The 12,500-nt window shown below is 46.1% G+C and overlaps 1 pseudogene; it reads right to left on the reverse strand.

Moving 5' to 3' along the window:
• Positions 1-12,500, reverse strand: part of LOC121307204 — a 37,176-nt pseudogene that overhangs the window by 4,736 nt on the left and 19,940 nt on the right.

A 12,500-nucleotide genomic window follows, 5' to 3' on the forward strand; every position in this document is an offset into this window, starting at 1 on the left:
AGGAAGATTCAAGGAGAGTAGAGGAGATTTTCTTCCTCTCGAAGATAGGAGACGAAGGATAGAAGATAAGCTAGAAAGGATACTATATGGATGAGAGGAGAGATGAGACAGAGGAGAGAGAGATGAGAGAAAGAGGAGAGTGGAAATAGGGAGAGAGAGGAGAGAGGAGAGGGAGGGGAAAGGTAAAGATACACAGTTAGCAATAGAATTTTCATAACATATTTATCCACATCTGTCTGGCATGACAAAATAAATAAAGTTTTGCCAAAGCATATTAAACAACAACTCCTCAATACAAACAGATAACCATCCCAGGTCATGGAGTCTGTACTTGGTCAGGATTTGGACGTCTCTTTGTACCCAAAAGCACTCTTGTTTGTTCTGTGCTTTAAATTTGCCTTTCTAACACGACTTCTATGTGTTTTGTAAATTGATGTACGGTTTTGTCACTCCTGAGATGGGAGTTGTCTTTTCTTGGTGTTGTTTCTTGCACCAGTTGGCTGAGAGGCACTGTTCAATAACACTGTCAATAATTTTAAGCAAAATTTTTACGGGTGGTTGAATTTTGCAAAGTCTCTTTGTGTCTCGTCTTTCAACACAGTAACAATTCAATTATATCAACTACCGAGATTCTATTTTATTGCCCATTACTGCTGCAAATCTAGTCCTTTCCCTGCCTACGAAACTGCATCTTCTCTCTTTGATTTCCACTTTCCATCTCCATATGTGCACAAATCATTTCAGGTTGAATTTCTGTGTTGTGTAAGACCAGGGACGGCAGCCTGTTCCAGCACTGTAGCCAAGTAATTTATGTACAGCGTTGAACAGCCGTTATCTTAGTGGCAAATGGTGTGCTATTATCTTGTGATTCACGCCTTGCCTCTGTCCTCATCCTTCTAGGTCTAAGTGCACCACCTAAGACCACCTGATTATAATTGACAGTCACTGTTGTTTGCTGGGCGTGTTTGTTTATTAGGGTGTGTCAGGTGTAAACATGATCAGAGGTGCGATGGTTTGGTAGAAAAGCCAATCTGGCTCTTACTCAGGACTCAGTATTCAGGTGTTAATTGTTACTGATTGCTGTTATCTATATGTATCTATTGCTCAGTGTGTTTATGAGTGTCTGTCTGTCTGTGTGTATCTCCTTGATGGTGATTGCTGGATACAGAAGCTCTCAGTGATTCAGATATTTATTGATCTTGTGTTTTGTTCACATCGTACTGCTCAGTTCCAAGGTCATATTTGACATAGAGGGGGTCAATAAATAATTAAAACCACCCGCCCTCTCCCTCTCTCCTCACTATCCTCACTCCTCCCCCTCCCCCTCTCCCCCTCTTTACCCTCTTCCCCTCTACACTCTCTCCTACCTGTTCTCCTACTCTCGCCCCTCCAATCCTTCTACCGCCATTCTATCCCCTCTAACCCTCTCCTACCACCCTTCCACTCGGCGTACCCTCCCCCCTCTCTCCACCAATACGCTGTACTCTCTGAACTCTCCCTCTCTACCCTCCTCCCACTTGATCGCGCCCCTCTATACATCTCGCTTCTCTTCTGTTTCTCTCTATATCTCTCTTCTCTACTCTCTCTCTCGTACATAAACTCATATTATCGAGGACACTGTGTATCTGTACCTGCTGCAGGGCTGTGGCTGATTTAATTAGAAACTGTCATGAGGATGATGTTGCTATGGAAAGAAAGAAGCACGTGCAGTCAGTGGCAATGTGTTAAGAATTCAATGAGCTGACTCTAGTTTTAGACAAGGCACTGCCTTTTGTGTCATCGTTTGTCGATAAAATGTTATTTTTTTTTGGTGTACTTTTAACACCTTGCAAAGTTCTGTTGCGGGGTTCTTCCTTGACACTGTGAGCTGCGACCAAGCTGATCACATCTTCTTCATGGCAAGAGCTCAGATGGTAGGCTTTATGAAAGCTCTTCGGAAAAAGGATCTGCTGTTTTGAACTGTGTTGCAGTGAGGGGGCGTTCTGAGAAGCGAGAAGGTCGGTATAGTCAAGTACATGGATGCCCTGAAAGGCCTTATTGCATTTCTAATGCAGCTCAAAAAAAAAAAAAAAAAAAGTCATGCAATCTCTTAAAGGCCAAAAAATATTAGGTATTTTTTTATAAGTATGCCTTACGCCAATAAATAAAGTAGTCCCATTTGTAACTTTGAACTCCACACTAAGTTAAGCTGAGTAAAGTAATTATATTGGGACATGCAAAAGAAAGGACATCTTTATTTTTGATATTGTGGACATTGCTACTGAAAAGATACACCAGGGGGCGTAGTTGAGACGGCACATTTTTTTCTCTGTCACTGACAGTGCAGATACAAGCGTGAGCAAAACAGACAGAAGGAATAACAATAAACACGACCACATCTTGGATTTCAGTAATTGTTCAAGGTGTGTATCTGAGAGGGGTGGGTTATGTTCAGAAGTAATGTTTTGTATGCATCTGTAACTGTAAAAGCAAGATTGGCTACCATCTGCGAGGCAGTGCAGTGATTTAGAATATGTGACAAGGCTCCACCCAATATACAGACAGCTGGAACCTTGCTCGACCAATCACATTGCTAGCTATTCCATTGTTTCACGTTCCATTGCTAGCCCTGGATAATAAGTAGATATATATATATTAGACCTGGAGCAGTCAGCTGTTAGAGGGGGGCCAGAGGCACTAGACTGGTGAAAAATCAAAATTGATTTTTTGGGTGAAAATGAATCCCCTCAGTGTGCTCTAGCTTATTTTGCGTTGTGTTTATTTAGAAGAATGTGACGAGACGAACGACTGAAGAAGACGATTTATTTTCCCTGTATACAACAGAAATAATACAGACTCAGTCTCACCCCCCCAGGCCCTGCAAAATCCTGACACTTATTGTGAAGGTTGGGAGACGGAGTCTGTATTATTTCTGTTGTATACAGGGAAAATAAATCGTCTTCTTCAATCGTTTGTTTGCTTGTACAAAGAGAAAACCGCTGCATGAGTACTGGCCTTGCGCTGAAACGTAACATACAGCTGGAGCTTTTGTTTGTTTGTTTGTTCTTGTAGAGGAGAATGGAGCCAGCCCAACCAACTGAGCTCTACCCTCACCTCATGACACCAGCATCACCACAACTGCGCTGCTTGAAGAGCACAATTTCGTGCAAGGGGGCGTGGATTGTGGATTTATTGTTGTTGTTTTGTTTTAGTGTGCAAGCCAGCTGTGTACCCCCCTCGTAACAGGGGGAGATTTGTGCTGACTCTACCTGCGTCTGCACGCAAGTAGCACGCGTCCTTCTCCGTGGGATAGGCATGGAAGGTCATGGCAGTGACATGGAGAGGTGGGAGAAAGGACGTGTGGGCTCTCGCTCTCTCTGAGTGGCTGAGAGGCAGGCCTTGGGAGGATTGCTAGCCCTACAGAATATCATTCTGGCTGTTCCCTCAGGTCTGCCCCTCTAAGAAGTGCCGAGCTGGTGGAAGCTCTGGTCCAGGACCGAGAACGGCCGGGAGAAAAGACCTGAAAGAAATCTAAAGAGAAGAAACCAAAAAGGCAGTGGTAGCGGGGAACCCTTGGGCAGACCCTGTCAGTATAGAGACAGCAGGCTGAGGGAGCAGCAAGTGTAGGACGGGGTCCCGGGCCGTGCGGGTAGCGAAGGCCGGGGTAACACTGCCGAATGTAGCACCTTTATTTTGTAGTTTTATTAGTGTGTTTTATTTTCCCTTTTTCTCTTTTTGTTTATTCCATTTATTCTTTTGAGCACCTGCGCCCGCAGTTGAAATGTTTACTGACATTGGTGTTCCTGTGGGCCTGTCTACCATCGCTGGTAGTCAGGCCACGGACAACAGCGCCCTCTGCTGGCTAAAAGAGAAAAATAAATAACTAAACAAAACTGGGCACCTGTGTGGTGTTTCAAGTACATCTTTCTGTCTCCCGTGTGTCAGTGAATTACCCACCACCCGTCCACACCCCCCCATGCCATCGTTGGTAGAATTACCCACCACCTTTTTGTTATACAATACTGTTTGTACATTCACTCTGTTACCACGCCACTCGCACCAGTTCACAGACCTACAATTTGCAATACAAAAGAAAGGAGAAAGAGAGGCATGAAAAGAAGGGAGAGGGAGGGATAGAGAGACAGTGAGATTGTTATATAGTGATGGTGATACAGAGAGACAGGGAGGGAGGGAGAGAAAGTGGAGTGGGGGGGGGGATCACCTCAGGTGCTATGTAGTCGGGAGTCCCGCAGAATGTCCGAGTGCTGCCCCCCTCCATCACCCCCTCCTTACACATCCCGAAATCGGTGATCTTAATGTGGCCCTCGGAGTCCAGCATTACATTATCCAACTTCAGATCTCTGAGAGAGAGAGAGAGAGAGAGAGAGAGAGAGAGAGAGAGAGAGAGACAAGAGAGAGAGAGAGAGAACAGGAGGAGAGTCCCAAGTTTTTGATTTTTAATTATTTTTCTTTTTGGGAGAGAGCAGAGAGAGAATCCCAGGAAAACATACGAGAAAACAACGAAATGCTGCAGGAGGACCTGCTCAAATTATTCAACCTCATTCTGTCTGCGGGTTGTTTCCCTGACATATGGAACCAAGGGCTTATAACTGCAATTCACAAAAGTGGAGACAAATTAGACCCCAACAATTACAGAGGTATCTCTGTGAGCAGTAACCAGTATCATTAATGTCGAATACTGTCCTTCCTTACCGAACACAGTGTCCTGAGTAAGTCAGATTGGTTTTCTACCAAACCAGCACACCTCTGACCATATACACCCTAAATACCCTTACTAACAAACATGTCCACCACAAAAATGAAAGAAAAGTATTTGCATGTTTTATAGATTTTAAAAAAGCACTTGACTGAATTTGGCATCCAGGTCATTCCCTTGAATTCTTGAAAGTGGTGAGGAGGGTAGAGTCTCTGACATCATTAAGTCAATGTACACCCAGAATAAGTGTGGTATGAAAAACAACCAAATGACAGAGTTTTACATCCAAGGCCCCGAAGAGAGAGACAGGGCTACAGTCTGAGCCCAACATTGTTCTACATCCACATTAACGAACTGGCCATGCTGCTGGAGCAGCCTGCAGCCCCTGGACCCAGTACAAGACATAGAAATTAAACCCCTGCTCTATGCAGATAACACGGTCCTGCTGTCGCCCAGAGAGCAGGGGCTGCAGTGGAGTCTGGCACTGCTAGAGCACTGCTGTGAGGAATCTGGACAAGACCAGAGCTATGATACTCCAGAGATACTGCCGTGGGAGGGTCTTGGCACAGCTAGATCTCAGGGAAACTGACAAGGACAGAGCATATAATACCCTCTTAAGTGATCTCAGGGAAACTGGCACCATTTCACCCTCTTAGTGCAGCACCAGTTACATCTACCTGGGTCTGATCAGAGCGTCACAGAGTTTTAACCTGGCTATAAATGCATTAAAAAAACAAGGGCTTTTTTTGCCATAAAAAAAAAAAAAAATCAGCTTTACAAAATTAAACCACCAATAAAAACTTTTTTACAGCGTCATTCAACCAATTTTTCTGCATGGTGGTGAAGTTTGGAATCCCCTTATGAACTCTGATTATAACAAATGGGATCAAAACCAAACAGAAAATTTGCATTTAGAATTCTGCAGAAAACTGCAGGTTCATAGGAGCGCAGCCAGCAGCGTTTGCAGGGCTGAACCAGGTCAGGTCCTCTTACTCCACTGCACACAGAAACCAGCGCTGAATTACTGGAGCCATCTACAGCAGACTGGTCCACAGCCCTAGCAGCACACAACGCTGAGGATCCCAGCCCGTTCAACCAAATTAACATCAGAGAGCTTCAGAACAACTCCAGCAAAAAAACTCCCGGCATCAAAAATGAGAAAAAATCTATTTAAACTTGGAAAACAAACATAAATCCCATTGGAAAAATGAAATTAAATCACATAATAGACTAGTATGCTACCAAAAATAGTTTACCCTGGCAGAATATCTTGTCAGGGTTAAAAATACTAAACAAAGGCAGATCTTGACCAAGTACAGACTCAGGGACCGACTGACCGGCACACAAAATCCTGGATAACCAAAAAAAGGAGGATGTACTGTTACTATGATCTGGGAGAGGTCGGGACACTGTTACACTGCCCCCAGTACAAACAAACCAGGGACTCGTTCTTCCCCAAATTGACCAGTCAAGCCAGAGAATTCCCTTTACTCTCTGACACAGAGAAAATATCAGTCCTGTGGGAGAAACAGCCTAGACTCTCTGCACGGGGAACACACTGCACACTGCAAATATGGAAAGGGCCTTGGGGGTGGTAATGGGGTGGGTGCATAGGGGGAGGGAGGGGCAAAAGGAAAGGGGAACAAAGGGGGGGGGGGTATCTGTTTGTATTGTGTCTCCATTGATCTTTGAAGTTTAAGTGCTTTGGCAAAATGTAATTCTATTTTGTCATGCCATAAGCCTTTTTTCTAATTTTATTTTGACTGCGAGAGAGGCAGGGAGATTGAGAGAGTTTCACGTTTAACCCCACTTTATTTTCAATTACAAAAACAAAAACCTCTCCACAAAATCAAAGACCCTTAACAGTTTAAACAGAGATCAGATAACTCAGCAATTAGAGACTGACGCTTAGTTCGTTAGCATGACTTTGTTATCACATAGGGCACCATTAAAACACCAGATTACATCAAGCATGTCAAAAGTGTATTAAAATGCCAATAGGCACCATTGGTCTTTAATGAGGGGGATTAAAAACTGGAGACTATCCAGCAGTGATCAGATAAGCCAGTATGGGTGATAATAAGAACATAAGAACATAAGAAAGTTTACAAACGAGAGGAGGCTATTCGGCCCATCTTGCTCGTTTGGTTGTCAGTAGCTTATTGATCCCAGAATCTCATCAAGCAGCTTCTTGAAGGATCCCAGGGTGTCGGCTTCAACTGCATTACTGGGGAGTTGATTCCAGGCCCTCATGATTGCTAAAATAATGTTTAAAACAGTAAAACCGGTCTAATCAGGCCAGAGAGAGGGCATTACCCCTGACCTTCACCCATGGGCAATGCCTTTTATTCATGTGAAAATGTTTCCATACATCTTGCATTTCATGTTTTCTCTAAAATCCCATGCAGCTCTCTGGTAGACCGTTCATATGGCTCAGTGTGATTTCTATCCACCTTGTCATTCTCCGGCCAGAAAAAAATATTCATCTGGCTGGCAGTCTCCCTGGGCATTGTCTAAAGCCTGTAAAAATGCTTCTCTTTCCCCCCCATCGGTGGGTGTGTAAATATTTATAACAGCAAGCGTCTTCCGCTCAATTAGCGCCTGTACTAAGAGCAGACGTCCTTTGACTACCTCATAGACGGTAAGGGAAAGAGGATTAGAATCAAACTGCAACTCCTGCACTCAGAGAGGACCTGTGACTTAAAAAAACTTCCCTTCAACCCCTCCCCATTCTGCTGACAACTAACGAAGCTAAACTCTATCCGTCTTTTCAACCAGCTTAAGCTAATTTTATAGCTGAATGTGATTTAATAATTAATATCATACAGAATTTTATGTATGTCAACACTCTTGTCTTCTCGGTATTTGGATAATGACATCACTGTTAAAATTCACACCTGACAGACCAGAATTTAAAACAAAGTGTGTATTGTCTACAACAAATATTCTCTAATTGCTATATTTTTATATTTTCTTTTGTATTGAATTTGAATGTTGAAAAGAAAAAAACTCTAAATTCTCTAACAGTATCTTATTCAAAACTGATAACTAAACTTTTCTATTTAAATAAACAAAATGTAATAATGTCCTTGTAGCTTTTTTCTTCTGTTATAAAAACTTTAGTGTAGGGGGCACAGACAAGTCCTTCATGATTATTCATGGCTGGCTACGGCAATGACTTTGAGTTTCTTGTAAAAATGTGTTGTATATGTTTCATTTAATAAAATCAAATAGTGCCGCTCTTTTTAGCCCACCTCTACACACATTAATATTTAAACTCACAATTTTAAATTCACCCATTGAGAAGTTATAAAGTGAAACAAAGACAGAAAAACAGAGATTATTATAATAATTCCTTTCCTCGTCGCTGTGAAAGGCTTTATGGGGACCGCCCCCCCTGAGTAAACACACACCTCTCCACAAACACACACACAAACTCTCCACAAACACACACCTCTCCACAAACACACACCTCTCCACAAACACACACCTCTCCACTATCACACACCTCTCCACAAACACACACCTCTCCACAAACACACACCTCTCCACAAACACACACCTCTCCACAAACACACACCTCTCCACTCTCACACACCTCTCCACAAACACACACCTCTCCACAAACACACACCTCTCCACAAACACACACCTCTCCACACTCACACACCTCTCCACAAACACACACCTCTCCACAAACACACACCTCTCCACTCTCACACACCTCTCCACAAACACACACCTCTCCACTCTCACACACCTCTCCACAAACACACACCTCTCCACTATCACACACCTCTCCACAACCACACACCTCTCCACAAACACACACCTCTCCACAAACACACACCTCTCCACAACTCACACACCTCTCCACAAACACACACCTCTCCACAAACACACACCTCTCCACTCTCACACACCTCTCCACAAACACACACCTCTCCACTCTCACACACCTCTCCACAAACACACACCTCTCCACAAACACACACCTCTCCACACTCACACACCTCTCCACAAACACACACCTCTCCACTCACACACACCTCTCCACTCTCACACACCTCTCCACAAACACACACCTCTCCACTCTCACACACCTCTCCACTCTCACACACCTCTCCACAAACACACACCTCTCCACCTACTGTGCACGAGCTGTTCGTGTGTGGAGAGGTGCGAGTGTGGGAGGAGGGTGTTTTGTGTTTTTATTTGTGGTTGTTGTGGAGAGGTGAAGAGTGTTGGGGAGGGTGTTTGTGTCTGTTGGAGAGTGTTGGTTGTCTGTTCTACACCTCTCCACAATCAAACACCTCTCCACAAACACACACCTCTCCACTCTCACACACCTCTCCACTCTCACACACCTCTCCACAAACACACACCTCTCCACTCTCACACACCTCTCCACAAACACACACCTCTCCACAAACACACACCTCTCCACCACACACCTCTCCACAAACACTCTCCACTCTCACACACCTCTCCACAAACACACACCTCTCCACTATCACACACCTCTCCACAAACACACACCTCTCCACTCTCACACACCTCTCCACAAACACACACCTCTCCACAAACACACACCTCTCCACAAACACACACCTCTCCACAAACACACACCTCTCCACTAACACACACCTCTCCACAAACACACACCTCTCCACAAACACACACCTCTCCACAAACACACACCTCTCCACTATCACACACCTCTCCACAAACACACACCTCTCCACTATCACACACCTCTCCACAAACACACACCTCTCCACAACCACACACCTCTCCACTCTCACACACCTCTCCACTCTCACACACCTCTCCACTCTCACACACCTCTCCACTCTCACACACCTCTCCACAAACACACACCTCTCCACTCTCACACACCTCTCCACTCTCACACACCTCTCCACAAACACACACCTCTCCACAAACACACACCTCTCCACAACCACACACCTCTCCACAACCACACACCTCTCCACTCTCACCTCTCCACTCTCACACACCTCTCCACAAACACACACCTCTCCACTCTCACACACCTCTCCACTAACACACACCTCTCCACAAACACACACCTCTCCACCCTCACACACCTCTCCACAAACACACACCTCTCCACTCTCACACACCTCTCCACTCTCACACACCTCTCCACAAACACACACCTCTCCACAAACACACACCTCTCCACAAACACACACCTCTCCACTCTCACACACCTCTCCACAAACACACACCTCTCCACTCTCACACACCTCTCCACAAACACACACCTCTCCACTCTCACACACCTCTCCACTCTCACCCTCTCCACCCACACACCTCTCCACAAACACACACCTCTCCACTCTCACACACCTCTCCACAATCACACACCTCTCCACAAACACACACCTCTCCACTCTCACACACCTCTCCACTCTCACACACCTCTCCACTATCACACACCTCTCCAAAAATCACACAACTCTCCACAAACACACACCTCTCCACAAACACACACCTCTCCACAAACACACACCTCTCCACTCTCACACACCTCTCCACAAACACACACCTCTCCACTCTCACACACCTCTCCACTCTCACACACCTCTCCACACACACACCTCTCCACTCTCACACACCTCTCCACAAACACACACCTCTCCACTCTCACACACCTCTCCACAAACACACACCTCTCCACTCTCACACACCTCTCCACAAACACACACCTCTCCACTCTCACACACCTCTCCACTCTCACACACCTCTCCACAAACACACACCTCTCCACTCTCACACACCTCTCCACAAACACACACCTCTCCACTAACACACACCTCTCCACAACCACACACCTCTCCACTCTCACACACCTCTCCACTAACACACACCTCTCCACAAACACACACCTCTCCACAAACACACACCTCTCCACAACACACACCTCTCCACAACCACACACCTCTCCACAATCACACACCTCTCCACTCTCACACACCTCTCCACAAACACACACCTCTCCACTCTCACACACCTCTCCACTCTCACACACCTCTCCACAACCACACACCTCTCCACAAACACACACCTCTCCACTCTCACACACCTCTCCACAAACACACACCTCTCCACAAACACACACCTCTCCACTCTCACACACCTCTCCACAAACACACACCTCTCCACAAACACACACCTCTCCACAAACACACACCTCTCCACTCTCACACACCTCTCCACAAACACACACCTCTCCACAAACACACACCTCTCCACAACCACACACCTCTCCACTAACACACACCTCTCCACAAACACACACCTCTCCACTATCACACACCTCTCCACAAACACACACCTCTCCACAAACACACACCTCTCCACAAACACACACCTCTCCACTAACACACACCTCTCCACAAACACACACCTCTCCACAATCACACACCTCTCCACAAACACACACCTCTCCACTCTCACACACCTCTCCACAAACACACACCTCTCCACAAACACACACCTCTCCACAAACACACACCTCTCCACAAACACACACCTCTCCACTCTCACACACCTCTCCACAAACACACACCTCTCCACTCTCACACACCTCTCCACAAACACACACCTCTCCACTCTCACACACCTCTCCACAAACACACACCTCTCCACAATCACACACCTCTCCACAAACACACACCTCTCCACAAACACACACCTCTCCACTATCACACACCTCTCCACAAACACACACCTCTCCACAAACACACACCTCTCCACAAACACACACCTCTCCACTATCACACACCTCTCCACAAACACACACCTCTCCACAAACACACACCTCTCCACAAACACACACCTCTCCACAAACACACACCTCTCCACTCTCACACACCTCTCCACAAACACACACCTCTCCACTCTCACACACCTCTCCACAAACACACACCTCTCCACAAACACACACCTCTCCACTCTCACACACCTCTCCACTCACACACCTCTCCACAAACACACACCTCTCCACAAACACACACCTCTCCACTCTCACACACCTCTCCACAAACACACACCTCTCCACAAACACACACCTCTCCACTATCACACACCTCTCCACAAACACACACCTCTCCACAAACACACACCTCTCCACAAACACACACCTCTCCACTATCACACACCTCTCCACAAACACACACCTCTCCACTCTCACACACCTCTCCACAACCACACACCTCTCCACAAACACACACCTCTCCACTCTCACACACCTCTCCACAAACACACACCTCTCCACAACCACACACCTCTCCACTATCACACACCTCTCCACAAACACACACACCTCTCCACAAACACACACCTCTCCACTCTCACACACCTCTCCACAAACACACACCTCTCCACAAACACACACCTCTCCACAAACACACACCTCTCCACTCTCACACACCTCTCCACAAACACACACCTCTCCACTCTCACACACCTCTCCACAAACACACACCTCTCCACTCTCACACACCTCTCCACTCCACTCCCACACCTCTGGAGAGGTGTTGTGAAGTGGGAGGTGTTGGTCCACAAACTGGAGAGGTGTCTCCACTCTCACCCCTCTCCACAAACACACACCTCTCCACAATCACACACCTCTCCACTATCACACACCTCTCCACAAACACACACCTCTCCACTATCACACACCTCTCCACAAACACACACCTCTCCACAATCACACACCTCTCCACAAACACACACCTCTCCACAAACACACACCTCTCCACAAACACACACC

Source organism: Polyodon spathula, chromosome 54 (assembly GCF_017654505.1).
Source record: "Polyodon spathula isolate WHYD16114869_AA chromosome 54, ASM1765450v1, whole genome shotgun sequence".
Classification (NCBI taxonomy): Eukaryota; Metazoa; Chordata; class Actinopteri; order Acipenseriformes; family Polyodontidae; genus Polyodon; species Polyodon spathula.